General features: G+C 39.7%; 1 protein-coding gene across 2 annotated transcripts in view; it reads right to left on the bottom strand.

Annotated features, from left to right (window-relative positions):
* CLYBL (citramalyl-CoA lyase) overlaps nucleotides 1–23,165 on the bottom strand; it is a 205,543-nt gene that overhangs the window by 146,519 nt on the left and 35,859 nt on the right. The window lies entirely within an intron of this gene.

A 23,165-nucleotide genomic window follows, 5' to 3' on the forward strand; every position in this document is an offset into this window, starting at 1 on the left:
AGAGAGCACCACTGAAACTGAGCAACAATAATTAGCTCAAGAAGTAACGACTGAGTTCCCCCACTTCCTCCCCTACCCACCCTCCACGTGCTGAAACAAGTGTATCTACACCTGAGGCCAGTTCCTGGTCTTCAGCAGCCCCTCAAGGGCTGAGGAAACAGAACTCCAGAGACTTTCTGCCCTAAGAGGGACTGGGGTGCACCTAGAGTCCTTGGCGAGGTCACAGCAAGGCCACCAGCTGAGGCTGTGCCAGGCCACCGAGCCGAGCATACGTGGAGGGGTCTGGCAGAAAGGGGACTCAGCAAACCTGAAAGCTTATCCCCTGGGAAAACCGACCCACTCATCTGAAGGAGTGAAGTTTTGCTCAGATGATGTTTAAGTTGTGTAGGTTCTGACAGGAAAGGCAGTTGAAAACCCAAAGTCTTGTATGTGATTACTATACTGAAAGTTTGTCATTAAGAGCCATTTTTAATAGTATTACTTTAAGGCATACTTAAAAAATCTGGGAGCTTATATATTAATTTTGAAATCAAGATGATAAATATTTTTAAACATTAGAATTTTCTTGCAGAATTATTTTAGAATTTTTTTAAAAAATCAGTTCTACTACATTTTTCTACCCTTCACTTTTGGAATACACATAATAGGCTTTTTTTTTTTTTTTTTTTTTTTTAGTTCCTACAGAACTGTTGAGTCTTTATAAAAGTATAAAATTTGAAACAAGTGCAGAAAGCCTGTAAATGTGCCAGAAATGCCAGGCTACACTTCCACACCCATTACTTCTAACAATTTCACAAGAAGGAGCACATTTTCATGAGTTGTGTGATGTTTTAGCAACAAGACTCCTATGGGCTTTAATGGAAGTCACACAGCTAAAACTCCATGTACCACTTTGAAAATTTAAGAGTAATTGCTAAGTCCCCCTTAGAGGGTCATAGAAATATTAAAAACCAAAGTATTTCGCTAAGAACTCCAATTATGCCTGAAGGCTTACATCAGATTTTATAAAATGATTGGTCACATATATAATGTACTCTAATACTGTTTTATTGGCTGGTTGTTTTCTTTATAAAAGAGGGTCTTTGTGAAGTCCTGTTGAAAGGGAACATACAATACAGTGAACTGCAGATCTGGTGTTCACTTAAACCCATGGCTCAATCTTACAACAGAGGTGTGCGTGAGAAATAAATGGACTTGGGAACACTTTATCTTGTTATTTGTGGACTCGGAGGGGATCATTTAGTTCACTGTTCCATCAGGCTTGTAGATTTTTCAAGAAATACATTAAACTGTTGAACAAAACCAGCCTGCCCCGGTGAAAATTCATCCTAAGAACCCATGTTGACTGGTGGAGTCGGTAGGACTGACCCTTTGCATGTGATGCAGTGGTAGCCTTTGTCTGAGAATCCTTGTCGTAAGTAGAACTATTGACTTCTTTACAGAATTATGCACAGGAAGTTTTATTAATTTGGAGGAAGATCTCATTTCCACTTTAATTTTTTTAATTTTTAAATAATTTCAAACTAATAGAAAACCTGCATGGGTAGCACAAAGAACTCCTGAATACCCCCAGCCAGATTCACCAATTGTTAACATTTTGCCACAATTGCTTGATCATGACTGCCCCTCTCCTCTGATTGACTGATGTTCATATATTATGCATATGTTTATTTTTTCTTATAAACCGTGTGTAAGTTGTATTCATTGTGCCCCTTTATCCCTAAATACTCCCCCTAACCAAGGACACCCTCCCACACAATTGCATTACAATGTTTAAAATCAAGAAATATAACATTGGTACCGTGCTGTTACCTATTCTATAGACCTTATTTAAATCTCATCAACTGTCCCAATAATGTGATTTAAGTCCATTTTCTTCTGGCCCATGATCCAATCCCATATCACTCATTGTATTTAGTTTTCATGTCTCTTTAGATTCAGTAAACTGCAACAGTACATCCTCCTTAGACTTTGTTCACAGACAAATGACTCCTCTCATCATCTTCTCACATTATGGCACTGGTCCAAACTAATCATGAGGGAAAAATTTAAATTTATAGAAAAAAATATTATCTTTAACTTCCTTTAATGGGATAAGAAAGAACATGTAAGATAGGCCACAATAAGAAAAATGTGATGCATTTTCACAACTAAGCTGTTTCTCTGGTTCAAGTCTGATGCCAGTATGACTAAAGGTTCAGGCTAGTGAGAAACACAAGTGGTCTAAACACTTATTCTCAGCAACAGCCCACATCTGTGCTGCTAGTCAGAGAGAAGGCTGGGTACGGAGCACAGGCACTCCACGAGCATGCAGCAGTAGCACCAGAGAACACCCCCCAAATTCCTATTCTACCCTGGTGGAACCATCATCTTTCAATGATGAAAGCACACTGGGTAACTCAAGATCTTACTTAGGTATTAAAAAAAATAAGTTTTTTTTATTAATAATGACAAACTCTAGGTTTTGGATTGGGGTTGAGAGATTTGGTCTGTTACTGATCAGCTCTTTTCAGTTAGTTTTGAAGGCCTCATGCAAAACTGCCTTTTATAAGACTTGGTCAACTTAGGCATCATTCTTTTATTTTAATGGGACAGGTATATTGGGCAGGCAAATAATAGCCTGTCCCTACTAATGCCATTTCATGAGGCTATGTTATTCACTTTCTAACTTGATTCATAAAACATTTCACTTGGAATCTATGAAATGGGAATGTGTATTTATGGAAGGGTGCACTGTATCCTCAGCCCTGAAGGCATGAGTGCAGAGAAGTATAATGGGTGATCTAGAAGTCAAAGTTGGTATCAGATATTCCCTTGTAAATGTGTGGAGGAAGACACTGCTTTTAAAGAACGCCTTCCATTTGTTGTTGTTGGCGTTGCCATACTGAAATTCTCCCATTAGTAGGCCAGCTTCAAGCTGCTCACCCATAAAAACACCAGCCAGTGTAAGCTACTTATACCAGTTTGCTTTCAGTCGAAGTCTTGAATGCAAAAGTTTCCAGCACAAATATTGAAAAATTTAAACTGAGCATTTTAAATTTTTATATTAAATGTTGCCCCAAGAATAACATGGTCATTTAGATATCTAAACAATATTAAATAAATATTAAATTATAAGTTTACGTGCTAGAGAGTAATATACATTGCTCTTTAAAATACTGTTTCTTATACCAGAACCTAGTGGGCCAAAATTTTCTTTGAGCAAAGTTTAACAACAGGCTCCTGGAAATCTGAGAGCAGCTGCTGAATTCTGTACATAATGAATGGCTAGAGGAATTCATAGATATAAACATTTCTTCCCATTTCTAACAGACATTTCCCTTACCATCTTGCCCTCCCAGTTTGTAAACAGTAGAATTATGGTTTATACAAGGTGGGTTGTGGTTACCCATTAAGCGACATTTGGACAGATGTGTCATTTGAAGATATAACAGGCCTGGGCTTCACTACCCCCACACAATTACTCAGATCACCATCTGAGGAGCTATAAGAGTGATTCAAAAGGTAAAAAGAAAGTCCCAGCACAGTGGATATCTGAGTAACACTCTGGTAAACAGAAACACAGATCCACCACGCGAGGAAGACAGAAGCAGAATACCTCCAAAGGCCACATTGTGAGGAGGAGTTCTGGGACATTAAAGGTTATTCCTCGCGGCCTAAAAAAAGTTCATTTCCCCCTTCATAACATGTACCCAGGGCAGAGTTTAATTAGCTGCACAATTCAGGTCACAAAGCTTTTTTCTAAAGGAGTAGTGTATCAGCAACACAGTTACAATATTCTGAATGAGAAAAACCAATTGCTGCATACATGCTCGGTTTTTCACTGTGTGGAGCAAGGATCAGCACGTAGTAGGTCCTCATTAGATTTCGGGTAAGTGAATGAATGCTTTGAGAATTATCCTGTACTTTCCATTTTTAAAGAGTTAATCTACATACAAATATCAGGAGAGTGAAATATTTCACACTAACTCTTACTGCCTACCTTTTCTTTAATTATACAAAAGATGATTGTAACAAACCTGCTCCAGAAGTCTCCTAAAACAAAAAAGATAATAATACTTTCCTAATTTTGGTTTGGTTGTAGAAAAGGCAAATTGGTGCATAATTAACAATTTGTTGGTGCAAATTTATCTGCATCTTTTAATTGGTGTTAATTAGATTAGGACTAAAATTTCTTTAATCCTCTATCTTGCCTTTTTTGATGCAAACTAATTTTCTCAGCTGGATGTCAAAGTTTCCCATTAATTACACTTTTCTAACAGGAGCTTCTTCAACCAGGAAGACTCAATCATACAGACCAATAGCAGTTTTCAGAAGGGCTAGGGACCAGCCTTCTGGGGAAAATAAGGAATGGTGAGAACTGACGCTTGGGAGATAACTAGCGAATTCACTCAAATTCACTGGTGAAGCAAGGCTTCCACAATTAGCAAATCAGGGACTGTCTGATGAGAGCTTCCAGCATTTGGTGGCTGTAAATAACATCCTGTAATGTAACTGCCACACAATGCAGATATTAGAGCAAAACAACAGTGACAAAATGTTTAGCCTTACAGTGAAGAAGATAACCTGCTTTTAAATCCCAAGAACAACAACAGGCTGCCTTTTACTCAGTTACCTAGGAGCCATTCTGAATACCAGTAGACCCATTTCCAATGGAAAACGAATGTAAATGTATACCATCTTAGGTGAATTAAGTTCCACATTTCATATGGTTTCCTCCAAATATTGTAACCTTTCTACAATGGTTAACATGTCAGGGGGAAAAGCCACAAAATACATATAATATCTTTTATGGTAAGGTGACCTGAAATAAAATTTTATGTAGTTAAGGATTTTTGATAGTTCTTTATCCATTGCTTTCCTCTCACTATGCAGCAGTGATGATTGAAACCCGATGTGTACTGCAAAAAAAGGCTATAAAACATTTTATGTACAAATAAAACAGTAGCCATTAAGTTTCGCTATGATGTCTGAGTAGATATTCAGCATGAAAACATGATAAAACAACTGTAAACTGATTGTGATCAAATGTAATTACAATGACTTGTCTCCAGTGAATGACATGAACTAAACACAGTCACAGACTTCTCTAAAATTACTTTGGGCAAAGAACCAAGAGAACACTATATTCTTTCTTCACTAAAGGCATTTTGCCAAATAAATCGCAAACACGCAAGCTTTAATAACCATGGCCAAAAAAGCACTTGGGAACTCATTATGGAAATGTTTAAAACCACACACACATGCATACACGTACACACGTGCAATCATATTTGATAAAACTCTTTCATATTAATATAATTCCACTGGAAAAGCCACATGTTTGAGATTTTTAATTGGTGTTCCCCAGAAGTAAATCCAAGGACTGATAGGCAATTACAAGTCTTTTTCTTTCTCTCCTTGAAGTCAATGTATTTGGCTGCCTTTCCTGGCATCTTTATTTTGGAGACGCTGTAAGAAAATCTACCTGAAGATTTTTATGCAGCGAAAAGTAAACAATGACCTGGATTCCGAAATAACCTTCTTTTTTCAGTAAGCCAATGCATATAAATTCTTTCCCTCACTCTCTGCCCTTTTTGATGTGGCTTACTATGGTATTACAGTATTATGTTCCAAAATAGAACAAAGAAAAACATCCATCCATTTAGCACTGTAGTAACTCCACAGTGACTATGGCTGAAACAGCTCTAGGAACTTAGGGACCAAGGGAATAAAGACGACAGCATGTGTTCCAGGTTCTCCTTTTCAACTCTGTCTCATTTCTTGACCTCTATCTCTGATATGTGGCAATACTGATACAAGCTAATTGGTAATATTACGAATATACTCCAGAAAACACATGTCCACACAAAAACTTGTATTCAAACGTTCGTAGCGGTATTACTTACAATAGCTAAAAAGCAGAAACAATCCAAATACCCGTCAACTGAGCAGTAGATAAATACAATGTGGTCTAGCCATACTATGGGACATTATTCAGCCAAAAGGAAATAAAGTACTGATAAACGCTAGAACACAGATGAACCTTGAAAACATGCTAAGGGAAAGAAGTCACTCACATAAGACCATATTATATGTCTCCATTTATATGAAATATCCAGAAGAGCCAACTCTATAGAAATGGTAGATTTGTGGATGCCTAGGACTGACAAGTTGCAGAGGCAATGACTACTAATAGGCATGCAGTTTCTTTGTGGGGTGATGAAAATGTTTTAAAATTGACTGTGGTGATGGTTGTACAACTTTAGAAAAGGCAGTAAAGGGGCCCTGGGTCCCTGTAACATTTGTTCCATTAGCAGCTACAGGGTCAAGCATAAAGATTGGTGAGTGTTCCAAATACAGTTCTATTTAAACTTTGTCCTCCTCTGAAGAGGAAGGGAATTAGGAAAAATCCGTATCTCCTCCAAATCTGCTCTTGTTGAGGACACCAATGACCCTCATGTTGCTAAATCTACTAGCCAATTCTCAGCTCCCAAATTACTTGACTCACCAGTAGCAACTGGTACAATCACCACCCCACCCCATCTTGATATACTGTTTTCACTTGAATTCCTAGACACACTCCCTGGTTATCATTTTATCTTAACTACTTGTTACTTCTCCATCTCCTTTGCTGGGTATTCCCTTTCACTTTCCCACACCCTGCCCTTAATGTTGGCGAGTGTCCCACAGTGGGCCCTGGGTCCGCAGCCTTGCACTCACTTCCAGAGTGACCCTATCCAGTCTTTCATGCTTTAAATACCAGCTCTATGTTCACAACTTGCACATGTAGATCTGCAGTCCAGGCCTCATTCCACTTGGGTTTCTAATAGATAATCGTAATCACATGTCCAAAACTAAACTCCTGATCCTTCCCCCTCTCCCAAACCCAAGAAAACCACGCTCCATCTTCAGCCTCTCCCATCTCATTTGAGGGCAACTCTTTTCTTCCAGTCACTCAAGCCAAAAATCTTGACAGTAATTCTTGACTCCTCTTTTATATCCAACTGAGAAACATTCAGTCCACAAAGAAATTGTGTTGGTTCTGCTTCAGAATATATCCAAACTACATCTTACCACTTCCTATTGTGGTTTGAGCCACCATCAGCTCTCACCTGGCAACCATCTTCTGACTGGTCCCCCTGCTTCTACTCTTGTTCCCTACAGTCTATTTTCAACTCTCGGTGATGGCTTCTCTTCATCTGGAGTAAAGGTCAAAATCCTCACAATGATCTGACCCCTATTACCTCTCTCATCTCATCTCCTACTGCTTTTCACCCTTCTCTCACTCCACCAGCCTCCAGGCCTCCTTGTTATCCTTGGACACACAGGGCTGTTCCCTCTGCCTAGAACCCTCTTCTCCCAGATGTCTGCATATATGTAAGATACAAGTCCCTTACTCCTTCAAGCCTTTGCTCACATTTCACCTTCTCAATGGGGCTTATCCTCACCACCCTATTTAAATTGGCAACCTGCCTCACACCCCCACCCAGTTCCTTTGCTCTGCTGCAACCTTTCTTTCACCATCTTCTAAAATTCTGCATGATCTACCTATTTACTAACTCTGTTGTTTCTTGTCAGGCTGCTAAAATGTTCAGTTCCAAGTAGGTGGATCTTTGTTCTGTTCACTGATGGATCTCAAATGCCTAGAACATGGTAGTTCCTCATTACATATTTGTTGGATAAATGAATGACTGCTGAAAACCCCACTGGACCCATCTCCTACCAATATGTTTAATGGTGACTTTATGATTTAAGGGCATAAAATTTCGTTATGTGGAATTTTAAACAATAGTGGGAAAAACTGAGGTAGAGAGTTATTACTGTTGTTTAATATTTATTATAGTCCTAAAACACACTAGGTGACATGGAAGAGATTCTCTCAAGACTCCATGAGTCTTACAACGAACTTGTGTATGTTAAGACACACTCATCTAGCAAATGAAAATTCGCAGGTAAAAAATGTCTCTTGTCCACTAAGAGTGGGGTTAATGGATGCTGTTTTTAGAGCATGTGTCTAGAAATTGCAAACAAGTTATGGTTCAGGAAATATACTACTATGGGAAATTTCAAATAAAATTATTTGAATAGTGAGAGCTTTTTAAGCATCATTTATACACAGGGAAATTTCTAACAGACCTTTCACTAAAATTAAATACTGGAAAGAGAAAACATGCCTGTAAGGAAACCTAACAGATTGACTAAGACCAAATATGTCTTGCAGTTCCAGGAACTCTGTCTCTAATCCTGAGATGTGCAGAATACTGTTTATATCTCAGTTGTAACTGCTCTTTAAAAAGCTAAAATTAGGGACCTGTACGGGGAAATGAAGATGAGACTTTATGATATCTACGCAATCAAAGGCAGGCTTTCAATGAACCAGGAAATCTATCAGAGGTGAAGAAAACAAAACAATAATTTAAAAACACCACCCAACCTTCCATTTCCTATTTGGAAAACTAGGGTTCCAAGAGATACCCTACTTTTTTAAAGCCAATGATCTTTCTCCCCAGTTCCTAAAGGATACTGTGAAAAGAGCCTGGGCAAAAGGCTGGAGAAGGCTCTGGAAGGAAGGACAATCCACATGTTCTCCACAGTATCTTGGGTCCTTAATGCCTCACTCCCCATTCAAAGCTGAGGCCCTGTAAAAGCACCAGTGCTTCTGCCTGGCAGCTGAGGACTTCTGAGGGCTCCATCTCCTGCCTTCCATCCTGAACTAGTTTGCCCAGCTGCCTGGTGCTCTGAACCGGCTGTTGTCCCTCCAATTCTTCACTTAGATTAACACCTTGATTTGACTGTACCATGGCCTTTGAGTTTGGTTTTATCCCTTACTCCTATTTCCTGGATTGGCTCCGGCACTTTGGACCTGGCCAGGCCATTCTGGCCTCACCCCCCGGGAAGGAAGCCCGGCTGGGGTTGCCGTGCCAGCCTCACGTCCATGGAGGAAGTTTAGTCACAGGCAACAGAGGATGGTAGGTTTCCTCTTTCTACCCACCAAACACACCTGTCTCATCTGTGTAGTCCAAAAGGCGAAGAGTTCATTAACAATGAAGTTTTATTTTTGCTCCTCACTTTTTCATACTTATTTGACAAGCATTATTGAAAAATGATGGGCAAAAGCCTTATTTCTCAGGTGGCCACAGAATAAACAAATACACACACGCACACACACACACATATACATAAACCACACACACACATGCATAAACACGTAAGTAGATACTTTTTTGTTCTGAAACAGATCATTCGCCAACTAGAATATTAGGGAGATTTTAGTCTTTATAGGAAATCAGGTGAAAGTGGAATGAGCTATTGGCAAAATTTAAGAGAAAATGTTTGACTATTAGAAAGATCTACTTGAATCAAAAAGATAAGAAATTACTTTTTAGATAACACCAAATACACTCTATAAGTTCATAAAAATAATTTTTATTGTGGGTGTTAGTTGCTTCCACTAAAATGTTCAATTTTATTCTGTAAACACCCAAAGACTACCTAGGAGATTGAGCCCAACACACAACACACATGCACACAGAACTGTGTCTTACTGATCACCATCGAATCCTACACCTGTTACAGGATTAGATGCAGGGAGGCCTCTCCAGTCTTCCAGAGGGAGTTTACCGTCTATAAAAAGCAATATCCTTTAAGCAGGACTATACTGCAATCCTTTCCGTAATCTGGCTGTGTGTGTGTGTGTGTGTGTGTGTGTGTGAGAGAGAGAGAGAGAGAGAGAGAGAGAGAGGGAGAAGCTGGGAGGGGCAAGAGAAACAGTGATAGTGGCAAGCTTACAGTAGATTTAAGATGAGAACAGTGGATTATATGCTCAATGATCTTCCCACTCTTTTCAGAACTTACCTAGCTTCATGCCCATGGAATGATTACACGTGGAGGGTAGTTACAAGTGTCAGCTCTTGCATATTCTGTAAAAGCAGCGATTTCACAAATGCTGAGTCCTAAAGCTTCCAAAGGAACCGTCCAACACAACTTACTTCTCTGCTTGCTATTGGGTCAACATGAAGGTCATGTGATTTAGGTTGGAAACCCACCAAAGCAGAATTCTAACATGTCTTCAGTGTGCAGACACTCAGTTTGGACACAGGACATTGGGACCAAGGGTAAGACGCATCAGTGTGCCTTCCATGAGACCCCTAAGTATAGGCAGCATTATGTGACAATCAGGAAAACCACTACAGAGCAGCCTGAATACCTCCAAGAACATCCTTAAAGTCAGCAGGACTTTTAAATTGTTGTTAATACAGGTGGGTCTCCCTGTCTCTGGTAGCTTTTTGGGGAAATGGAAATTTTCACATTAATGGTGTAAATTCTGCACCATATTTTGACACCTGCTACATCTGATTCAAATGCAAACAAAAACAAAAACAAAAACAAAAAACAAACAAACAAAAAAAAAACCTGTCTGCATAATGAAAAGCCATTCATTTTTCCTTTTACTGTCCCAGCAGGAATAGAAAGCAATTCCAAGCCACTCTGCAAATGTATCCAAGGTTAAAGATTTTGGAGGGAGGAGACTGCCAGCATCTCATGCCCCAAATCACTGAAGCATTTCAGTAGACTGACTGACTCAAAATAATAATTTTAGAAAGAAGAAAAAAACCTTCAGGGAAAAACTGTAAGATTTGTGAAAGTTCTGGTGCAGAACAGGTTCTTTCTAGAACCATCTCAGAGCGGCTTATCCTGTTGGACCCGACCTCTGGGGTCTGCTCCAAGTCACACCACCACAATCACTCCAATTTGGTGAGGGTTGGACCGCTCAAAGTCACCCTGGTGTGGTCACAGTCAGCATCTGGCCCCTGCTGGGGTCTCAGCCTGGCAATGCAAGAATTCCCTGGGTGACAATCTATTTATCTCCATCCCCCCCAGATCCTTCCCAAATGTCCATCCCCTCTTCCCTTAATTCTCATCTTGTGGCCTTCTCAGCCTTGCTGCCTAGAAAATGTTCCAGAGCCAAGGTCCCTCAGGCCTCCTACCCCATGTTCCTTGGAACAGGTAGCCCTGGATTGGGAGGTCTTCTCTTTCTTCTCATCCTCAGCTCCTCTAAATGAAACCCACGTAAATCCCTCCCCAGACGTATCTTGGAAATGATTAATCTCTCAGATTAACCAAGTGGGCTCAAATATAAAAATATTTTTTAAAAACAGTAGGGTCGTTAAAGAGTAACAGATTTACGCGCCATCTGGGCTCGCTGGTCAGGGTGGCGCGAATTCCATCAAACGGCTGAACGGTGCACGATCTGGGAATCCCATCTGTTTTCTCTAACATGAATCAGTCCGACGGTTTGGCCATTTTGATGTTAGAGCTGTTTAACGAAAACCCAGACATATAATACCAATAGTTTTTTCCTTCTCTAAACTTCTAGAATGCAAATTGCATGCTTAATTATCACAGTTAAAGACAGAAATGAAGCTTGATTTGATCCTAACTGCAGACCTAGTGAAATTTTGGACTTTTTTTTTTTTTCATAAAATGATTATTTCCCCAGTTTGACTTTTTTTTAAACCTTTGGGAGCATATGTGGAGACTTCTCTTAGGATTGTCTTAATATAAAAGTTAACTTAATAATTTTTTTCACTGAAAACTATATTGATAACATTTTAGAACTTGTTGAGTAGGAAATTTGGGGGTCTTCTCATTTTAATTCCTCCTTTTCTGCTCCCCTCAACAAAAACATTTTAATAAAAATAATATAAAAGTATTATAATGAAAAGTAGTCAAGAATATCACTTAGACAACTTTAATTATTCTTAAGAAACATGTATTTCTTTTTTTTTTTTTGAACAAGTAAAGCCTTTCAGTAGTTTTTACAAATTGCTTTTAACCTTAAGCACTTTGGACTGCTTCCCTGTCTTGCTGTGCTGTAACAGTTCTTAGAAACACTAATCAGATTTTCCTGTGCCCAATAACACAGTTCTGTTTCTGAACGGTAGCAGTAAATTGTCCCCAAACAAATGCTCTGGCTGCCTAGTCTTTAACAAGCTGGGGGGGGGGGGGTAGGGAGGGTATTATTATTAAGAGTAAGTATACTTTGGCCATTATTTATTTGGCCACTATTTTCTACTACAAATCAAACTATCCTTTAATTGGAAAATACTCTTCTGCTATGATATTGTAATCATAATTTCTATCTTAAAAAATATGGGGAATAATTTTCCTATTTTTTCTATTTTATTATTATGCCATAATCATGTAGTATATTATGATATTTTACGTGTGAAACACATAAAAACAAAGCAATCATACAACCAAAATTCACATAATTGTGCATTAAAAGGGGACTGCACATTAACATGTGATTTTATTCCTGTTTTCTGTCATCTTTTATAGCTATTATAAAACCAGAATAAATTCCTCAGTCCTATATTTGTGGGTTTCATCCATTTTATATACCAAATATATTTCCTAAAACACAGAATTCTCTGGAAATACAAAGCTGGCACTACGTGGTAGGTTAGGAATATATGCATTTATTGTCTCCTCGTCTGTAAAACCAGGATAATAATATCCTCCTGTAGAACTCTTTCAAGGATTATATGTAATAATTTTGTAAAAGTATATTAAAAATCTTAAAAATATTGTGCAAACATAAGGTATCATTAGTAATCATAATAAAATAATTTCGTATTCTTATGGAAAAAAAACTACTCAAAAATAAAACATCTTTTCCCCAGATCTCCCTTAAGATTAAAAAAGAAGCACATTTATATGAACTCTTTCTAAAGCAGCATTTCATAATTGGCCTTAAAGTATCTACTTTAAGGATTTGCAAAGATTCAGAGAAAAAAATTTTCTACAAATTGACAAATTTTTAAATGCAGAAGCAAACTATCAAATTGTCAGAAACTTTATTTGTATCCTTTACTTTCTTAAAAGTTTCTGCGGCCGATTCAGAATTCTAAGAGCACATGAAAACTTTTGTCCAAGTGGACTGGTCCTAGAGCCGAATCAGGATTTATCTTGCTAAACATTAGTGGTCAAGAGTTATAATCCATTTAGCTCACTGACTAAGGCAAATGCTGGGAAACATTGACTTTTTTCTCTTTTTCTTTCAAGTTTATAAAATCATAAAAACAGAAAGAAAATTCTTGGAGGATAAATGCTATTTACAAAGTCTTTTAAGGAGAAAAACTCCACTGATCATTAAAATTTCATTAAATTTGCAGTCTTAACCCTCCCTGCATCACCTGAAACAAAAGAAATGGGTCCCAGTATCAGGCTCTTAGTGTATTCTTCCCCTTCCCCTGGGGTGACCAGGCCTGCACCGTGCTCCTGGGGTAGCAACAGCAAACGGAATCCATCCAAACCCAGCTTTAGTGACCCTGGAGCAGCTCAGGTTGTCCCTGTGAGATGCCATCTGGCTTCTGCACAAAGGTGATGGATGAGCTTTCTTTGTTTGTTGTTAATCCCTTTGGCTCTCTCAGTGTCCCCAAGTCATGTGGACACACACTGGACACTTCCATCAGGTGGCCACGGTACTGATGTCCCTATGATAGCATGGCACCCACATCCCTAGGCGTATCCCCAACTCCAGGGCCCAGAGCACTCATCTAGGAGGCATACCCCAAAAGAGGTCAGTTACACTTAACTGCGAAATAGTTTTGCTACCCAGCAGAAGAATGTGAGGACACACTAGGCCATGGGATGGGGAGCTGGGCAGCAGTGCTTCAGGTAAAAATGACAAGCAGTTACAGTCCTGGGAGAACTACCACAGAGATACTCCTCTGTAGCTTGGTAAACTGACTCTAATGAAGCAGTGTGCATTCAAAGATGCCAACCGGAAAATGTTATTATTTATATCCATGCACGTTGGCTAGCATCAAACGAAGCCCTGTTTGCTCCAGTTTCATACATCCACACAACTCATTTGCTCCAGTTCAATCAAAGGATGCCCATTTCTAGGGTTTATAAAGTATAAGAAAATACTCCCCTTGGTTCACCTAAGTAACACAACATGAGCTAAGAGAACTGATAAGCTTGTACTGCCCTATTTTCATTCTAGCATATTCCTTGACAAAATAATCATTTTTTGAAACCATAATTTAACTGTATCTCACTCCCCATGTCTGGATGTATCTAAGTGTAATTTTATTTGAACTTGGTTTAAAGAAGACACTCAGTGTCCTGCATCCAGCCTGAGACATTTTTTCTTTGTACCCACGGTGACCATCTCAGATCTTAGCACTGTATTTTGAGCCACTGAACAGTGTCCCATTTAAAAGTAAATATAAATTCAAAAAACCACATTACAAGAAAAAAGTCAATAAATGAATAAGGAAAGTGCTTATGTGACCTAAAAATACTTAATTCTCAGTAATGTCTTATTACCCCTTAACAAAGCTGCTATAATGTGCCATTAGACTGGAAAATACTTCATAAATGTGCTGTACTTTGTACTTTATTAAGTCAGATGGTGGCAAAAGATAAAATGCGATGACACATTTGTCAGGTTATCCCATAAATCTGTACTTTTAAATGTGACAATCTGCCAAATTAGCAATCCTAATGAAAAAAATCATCCTTCTCCTAAAAAATCTTTATTTTCTACTCATAAGCATTGCCTGATAATGTTTTAAAGACTTAAAAGATATAAGTCTATTTTTCAAAGAATGAATTAAACAAAATAGGACCAATGGTCTAACGTCAGTAGCCAATCTGCTATGGGGAAGAGACACTAGAAGAGATTTAGACTCTACTTTGGCTCAAGATAATTGGTGAAATTCTATTCCCTTTTGTTGTAAGAAAAAACAATTAGTAGCTGTATCAGATTTTTCTAAATGATTTTGAGTGCTAATATCTAGTCAAAGTATTAAAAATCACAGAACACAATTAAATCTGTGCTGAGATATGTCTTAAATAATCCTAAACTTCTAAACCTTCTGTGGCTTTGGTAAAAGAATCATAAAGTATGCGACAACCAGAGTAAACCTCTTAAAAGAGACAAAATAGCAAGGAAAGGTCAGGGAGCCAGGCAGGTCAACAAAGTCCTTCTTCCCCGTTTGGGGTCCTTCTTCCCTCCAGCACTGATTGGTCTCCCCATAAATTCCACATTAGCTCCTCCCTTCAGCGGCAGCAGAAACACTTGAACTGCCTTCTCTCTCCACAAAAGTTTAGTTTGCTGATTGGGCATGAAACAAAGGGAAGACAGCAGGGGTACAATTTATAAGGGGGCAGGCGAGGTTGACAGGCTATTGTGCTCTGGAGGCATCCACAAGCTGTTAATTCTATTTTAACATCGTTAATAAGACTGTTAACACATCAGACTTTGTTTAGAGACCTTGAAAACATCAACAAACTATTAAATGACCCACCTGAAATAAAATAGTATCCACTTTGGAAGTATCAAAATCATACTTTTTTTTTAATCCTTAAAATGGAAAGACTAAAGAGAGGAAAAAGGAAATGTATTACTGTAAAATGTGTGCAAAGACTCCAAATTCTTACGTTTAATACTCTGGAAACATTCTTTTTTATTTTGATATCATCTTCAACCTATGAATTTTCCAAATAAGGAAGATATATCAAAATAGAATCACTTCCATGTGCATAAGCAAAAAGGGATTAAAAACACATAAATGTAGAGATTTAATCAAAGATTTTAAAAGAATAATTAGTCTGACAGATTAACAGCAGTTAATTTTGCAACAGAACAGAAAAAATTTTGATCTCGATCTTTAAAGAATTAAGTTTTTGTATACTCTCATGTCCACCTAAAAAACTGCTGAGTGATTTCAGTAAGAGCAAAAAGTTCCAATTAATGACTTGAAGAAAATAAAATTTTCTAAAAATTATTTTATTTTTTCCTCTTTTGCTTCACTTAGCTTAATTTTAGGAATTGGTTGACTATTCAAAATAAAAAGTATTATGCTTAAAATCAAGGAGACCAAATAACCAGTAATCAACATTCAAAAATAAATATTTGTAAAGACGAAATTTTCATTTGAATTTTTTGGTGTAAACTTATTTTTCAGTGTCAAACTTTTTTTTTCAATTATAATAACATATTTCTTATGGGATAGTCTATCAAAGCTATTATAATTGACATTTAACTACCTTTTCATTCAAAGCAAAAAAAAAGCCCCAAATATATAGCAAATAATTTGTAATAATTTTTAAACAATTTCTAGATACTGTATATATCTGAAATCTAATGACAACAAAATTTGAAGCATCTGGATGTGGCTTAAAGTACTGATTTTCCAATGCATTGTAATACAAAATATGTAGGTGTTAATTTTGAATATCCTTACTTGTGAATTAAAAGAACAATTATTTCACATCCTTGCCAGCACTGGAGAGAAAAAAGTACGAGAAATTACAATAGAATCAACTGATGTAGAAGGGATATACAGCTTTTAGAAGACAGCAGAGAATTCGGGAGCATTCTAAGTACTTTTTAAGTATTAAGAGGATTCTTGGGAACAAACAAGTATTTTGACTCCTTTGAGTGCTGCTGTTTGTTGGTGGATTGGGTGGGGGGGGGAGATAGTAAATGAAAAGACGTAGAGAATATTCACAGACAAGCACGTTAATGGGAGAACAGAGAAGTGTAAACTTCTACGCAAAGGCAGAGGCAAGTCTAAATGCACTCCGCACTGAACACTCGTACATACAAGAGTGTGCTCTCAACAGGTCAAAGGACCAATACGCAGAGGTTGCTGTGTACAAGGCGTGGCGACTTCGGGTGACAGTCTGGGAAAGCATCAATCACGACATGTTTTGAAAAGTGGAAATCGAGGCAGTAACCCTGAATGATGACCAACAAAGTAATAATATTTGGCTGCCACTGTTCAATCGCCTTCCCAAATACAATGCCGTGCTTATTTCTCCGGGTTCCTGCAACCTTTCATGTTTCAGACACACATATTCCAATCCAAGTGTTTCAGTTGCCATAACAACTTCATAAATTTGTTCTCAGATGTCCCTCTTAATCACATCATTTATAAAAAGCTGGATGGGTCAGGACAGTGCCTCAATTTATTCCGTTCACACCTCGCTCACGAGGAGTCTCGGTATTTGTTCCTTTTCGCTAAGAAGCTCAAACACCTGAAAATAATGTCACTATTCCTCTGTCTCCACAAGAAAAGGAGATTTTTTTTAAAAATCTGTTTGCATGTGGCCTTATTATCAAGTTTTTAAAACTCAGGCGACATAATGCCCAGGAATCGTCCTCTGGTTCCTGGCAGTACGGGGCCTGCGGTCGCTGCCCAGTCGTACAGCAGGGCCCTACACACAGAGCAGCCGCTTTATTTCCAGATATCAATTATTTATACCACCAAACAGGTTCTTGATAAAATCCTAGCGATTTTAATTGGCTTCTGGTGACTATTACTACTTAGTACCTTTAAAATATTATCTACCTTATGACGGGAAAATAAAACTATGCTAATATGTAACAGTTCCAATGGCATGCATTAATTTTTAAAATACTCTGAGATATTTGCAGATTTTGTTCCAATAAAGAATAAGGCATAGTATCCCTGGCACCCATTAAATAAATGACTTTTGCCAACATCAACATCCAAACAATAGAAAACAAGATTCCACCAACCAGCAGAGAAGGGTTTTCAAAAAATTTGGGCTGGGCTTTTTGCATATGTAGTGAAACCGAAGGCACTTCCCCGGAATGTATTGAAATGCACAGATAAGAACACAAAGGGCCCTGAAGTGGTTTGGAGGGTCACAATTTGCTGTTAAACACAGCGGATGGAAACATGTGAAAGTCCACTTAAGTGAACTTCAGAATGCTCGAGTGTAAAATAAAATCGAGAGTAGCAGACAAGTTAGGGCAATTTGACAATTCTAGAGTTTTATTTTTAATTGAATTCTGTTTGTTAGAATAGAAAATTTAAGCTTAGAGGAATGAGCTGGGGTCGGGGGGACACTGTTATAACCCTATCTGTCAAAAACTAAAATGCAGGGTGAATGGTATGCTACTAAGTACCAGCAAAAAGTAAATATCAGTTATATTTAGGAAAGGACATAAGAACAGATGTTATATAAAAAGTTAGACCTTTTACTTCAAAAAATACTACACATGACTAGTTCTTTGCCACTGAAGGGAAAAAAACTTACTTTAATTACATAAAGAGTGGAGAGAAGGTAGGATTTTTTTACCTTTGAATACTAAATTAGGAGACATCAGCATCAAAGGCAGGCTTGATCTGTTCTGCCTGAAAAATTAATAGGCTTGACAAGTCCTTTGCAATGTCTTCTGGAGCCGCAGAAGAAGAGGCTCTAGTGACACCAACAGTCCCGAGAGCTAAGTGCAGCTGGAAGGGGGGCTGGGGTTGGGAGAGGGCTTTTTTGTTTGTTTGGGATTTTTGTTTGTTTGTTTGTTTGTTTTTCTTTCATCACAACCGATAAAGCCTTCAGCCTTAACCCTGCAGAGGGTCTGCATGGAGCTCTCACCACCTTCCTCCTGCTTCCTCTCCCTCCACCTCCTCCTCTGCACCGCCACCACCCACTGCCTGTGGGGAGCGGGGGAGGCCTGCAGCGACAACAGGGCCTGGCTGGAAGGCCGGGCCACCCCAACCCAGCAGTTTCAAAGGGCAGGGAGTTGAAAGGAGGGGAGGACCGTGAGAGGGGCAGGGATGCCGAGGAAAGACATCAATTCAGCATTCCTCAGTGGCTTCAGATCTTCACACTTGTTTTCTTTCCCCCTCTTCCCTCCTGGAAGGGTGAGGCGGGAACCAGCACTTCAAAGGGGAAACTTTCTCGGTGCGTGCGTGGAAGAACACGTTAGCTAGCTCTGGCTCTTCCCATCAGCGTGATTAACAGTAGAGGTTGTTATTATCGACAAAAATAAAATTATCTCTCTTAAAGAAAACCACCTTTCATCTTTTGAGTCCCTTGCTGATGAAGCTGTTGGTGTTGGAGAGGGTGGAGAGGGTGGAGAGGGTGGACTGCACAATAGCCTGGCCCTCTTCAGAAAACTGCAAGGAACACCTCTGCAGAGCAGGGCACGCAGGCGGCCTTCTGCTCACACATCAAACTCTCATCCTCATCTTGTGTCCACCACCTCTCTGCACCCCATTCCTGCTGTAGGGAATAGGGAGGGCCGAGGGGGCCAGAGATTCAACGGAAAGGGGAGGGACGGAAAAAGATTGCCAATTCAATAGTAGGAAACCAACCACTGTACGGGGCAGGATAAGGCGGGCGCACAGACTTGGGCTCCGGGTCTGGGACTGAGGAAACATGGAGGTTCAAGGCAAGTGCCTCCTAATGAAACAAACTTGGCTTAGTTACTGGAAGAGGCTGATAAAAAAAAAAAAAAAAAAAAAAAAAAAACCAAAAAAAACACTAGCTGAAGACGACTGTTTAAAGATGAAGGAAAGCAGAGCTGCTTAAAACACTCAATAACAAATCCTAATTGCTCAAAACACAGCAGCTGAGTTTCAAAAGCGCTTAAGAGGCCTTTCAGATGTAACTTGCAGCACAAAGCCCATGCAATATTATGTAAAACAAATTTTTTTTCAAGATCAAGGATCAAGTTAGAACTTTACCTTTTTTTAAGGGTTCAATTTTTTTTCTATCCCCACCCCCGCCTTGGCAATTAAGTCAAAATTTAGATAATGTTACTACGATTTAACTACAAGCCATTATTTTACTGCTTTTTTAAAAGCTAACATAAGAGACCCATGTGACAATCCTAAAAAGCTCAAAATCTGAATTTAAAGAATAAAACATTAGTGAATAATTATATAGAAAATCAAGAAGGATTTCTGAAAGAGTTATCAAAAGACAATATTTGTATAGAATTTGAGCATTAGCAGCTAGCCTGACACAGCAAAACCATTGTATTTTCCACTAGTTTTGTTTTGCTATATACAGCTGTGTTTTCACAGATGCAAAGCCATGTGTCTCCACCAAAAGGTCTAGCCTTCCCTTCAGATGTGAATGCAGATCAAAGGTTCAGACGCAGAAATACAAGATCCTTTTCCCTTCGGAACATGTTTTTATTTTTCTGCAGTGGCTGCAAACCAGAATTTCCATCTGTTGTCCTTCTGCAGTGTACAGGTTAACCTTAGCAGTGGGGCCCAGAGCACTGTTATCTCAGCTAAGAAGTGCAGAGACGAAGCACGTTTGTGTGGACGCTCCGAATGCTCCCCAAGATGTCCACGCAGCAGAGAGAGCACTGAACCAGGCAGTAGCAGAATCCATTTTAGTTGACAGATAGAAATTAATTTTCCTAATTCTTTAAATAACAGAACAGATTATAAAATTTTGAGATGGGGTTTTGCTTTCATACAACATGCACCTTGATAAAGATAATATCAACTGTGATTTCCTGCCCATCCCTTCTCCCTACTAGCCGCATTTGGCTTTTGAATCTCAGCTTACAGAAAATTCAACAATAGAAAATAATTTGATAAAATAACTTGCAAATAAAGTGATTTTTAAATTTCATTACAAGTTACTAACTCACAATTTTTAATATAGATATCTTAAAACACCTCTTTCACCCTATTATCTTTTTTTAATAACTCCTTTTCCCTCAATTTCCATTCCTTTTATTGAACACACCCTGAGAATAACAGGAGAGAAACAATTTTCACTCTGTTACCTACTCTAAAAATGGATTTACTGCCACGTAAACATGTGCTTAGGAGAATAGTAAAAATACAGCACTGCAGCTAAAAAGGTGGGAGGTATTGAAGGTATTTTTGGCAGGTTTTTAGATAAGACCAACAGACTTATTTACCTATCGGTAGAAGATCAAGAAAGGTTAGAGGGATGGATGGAGGGATGGATGGAGGGATGGATGGAGGGGTGGATGGATGGGTAGAGGGATGGAGAGATGGACAGATGGATGGAGATGGCAGATACAAAGCTTGGCTAGTCCCTAGAGAGATTTTTATAAAAGCCCAAAATGGAAAAATGGCATGGACCACTCCTAACGCTAATGTGTGAGTGCCATCTAGTGGTCTGCCTAGAACTGCACCCTAGTCTACCGACACCTAGAAACACTCCATCCTATGTCTGAGGTTCCTTACTACCATTTCCCCAATTAACTTTGGTTCATTCCGGTACTCCCAACCCTCCTGCTGAATAATGGTAGCTTTTATGCCCTAATATAAACCAAAAAACTAAAAAGCTTCAGAAAACAAAACAGTAAGAAGGATGATCCTAAAGGCTGGGGTGGGTCTGCCAAAAGCAAAGTGTGTCGTCACAGGTGTCCCCCCTCAAAAGACACCTCCAAGTCACATGGGAAAGCATAAAGGGGCTGTTTCTACATAAGGAATTGTTGTGACCATCCCTGAAGGACTAGACTGAATAAATGGGCAGCCTTGTTGCCTACACACACGTACTCTCCCGTGTCAGTATATTCCTCTTTCTAGGGGAAACAGATCTATGACTGGGCATCAATATCCCCCCATTAGACACTGAGAGGTAGAGAAAGAGAGGTAGTCTGTTACGGCTAAAAAGAACCATTCCAACTCTCACTTTCCAGCTCAAGGGACATAGACAGATGAAGACACCTCCCCCACACTCCCCAGGTGACCCAGGGAGACAAGAAATCATTTCAACATCCCCTACTGCTCCAAGAAGGGGTCACTGAGAAGAGGGTGGACAGCTCACATAAGAATGAGGGGGACACCCACACTCCTCAAAGACAGCTGGAGTGAGGCCCCAGCCAGGGCACATGGGGACTCCCAGAGCTTAGTCACCAGGGCCCTGTGTGGTGGTAAAGTGAGACTGATTTTCCTTGGATGCCCCACCTCAGCCTCAGTCTTCTTCCCTCCCCTTTCACTTTGATAATGAAAGTAAAGGTTACATCACACTCACTACACTCATGCTCGTGCTCACAGCTCAAACGTGCTAGTAATCTTATCTCATCAAATCCTCACAAAAACTCTCTGAAACCCTCCCCATGTCACAGATGAGGAAACTAGAGAGAAGTGTTGCCAGCTCACCATCAACACTGGAAGCGCTGGGATTAACCACAGGGGCGGGGGAGGAGGGCTGGCTCCAGGCTGAACTGCCTTCACAGAGGCATCTTAACCCTCTGTACAAAAATGTGGACACTTACAGCTTTAACGCTTTCAGCAGTTAAGCTCTCAGATATGCAGTGAGGGCTGCTGTTCATGACCTTGGGCAAACCACGTGATATCAGAGCATAAGTTTATCCATCTATAAAATGGGGATAGGCTATCTGCCTGCCCACCTCAGAGTTGCTGAAAATACTGAGATCGCCTGTGTGGATGTGCTCTGTAACGGGTCAAGGCCAGTGGAACAGAAGCGGGACCGCTCTCACCACGTGAGGCCACCCCTGCTGTTTGTCCAGGGAGCGCCGTGCCACAAACTGATACCGGCACCAAGAGCAAGGCCAGCAGTTTCCATGCCTCAAATGCTTACTTTGAGTTTAAGTTCCATGCAGGACAGACCCCCTCTCCCCCATGTGTTGCTTACTGGGATGAGAGAGGACACCACTCCAGGTATGCCAGGGCCCAGTGGGCAAACCTGGAATTAGGACACTTGTCTTATGAATGACAATGGGAGATAATAGTGCTAACATTAGTCCTACTGGGGCAAACACAGCAGTTACTCTCTCAAGCATGCCTCCTCACAGGAGGCCCAGGAGGAGTGGAGATGCCCAGAGCCAACTCTCCTGTCCCAGTCACTAGAGGCCGCTGTTCTGGCTTCATTCTGTGAGTCACACTTCACCCTGACAATAACAAAATGCCACACTGCAGCACCTGCCATACTCCCAGGGGTTCTTTTCCTTCCCAGCTTGACTGAGATACAACTGACATAAAACATTGTGTATGCCTAAGGTGTACAATGCAATGCTTTGATATAAATATATATTGTGGAATGATAACCACAATAAGGTTGGTTAACACATCCATGAACTCACATATTTACTATTTTTAGGTGTGTGGGAGAACATTTAAGATCTACTTAGGTCTGGCAGGGAAGGGAGGGTTCTCCAGACAGATTGGCTATTTCACAGAGAGAATGGGTATTAGAGAGGATCTGGGCCAGAATCCTGGTTCTGCCAAGCATCAGTGTGCGATCCTAGTAAGATACTAAACTCTCTGGGTCTTGTGCTCATCCAGTATGAAACAGGGATCACAACATCCTAAAGGGCTGGCATCAGACTTAGATGATAGATTCATCAAGCTCAGAGCCAACCTAGGAGTGGGGCTCAATGCATATTCATTCTT

The sequence above is a fragment of the Camelus dromedarius genome, chromosome 13 (assembly GCF_036321535.1).
Source record: "Camelus dromedarius isolate mCamDro1 chromosome 13, mCamDro1.pat, whole genome shotgun sequence".
Lineage (NCBI taxonomy): Eukaryota > Metazoa > Chordata > Mammalia > Artiodactyla > Camelidae > Camelus > Camelus dromedarius.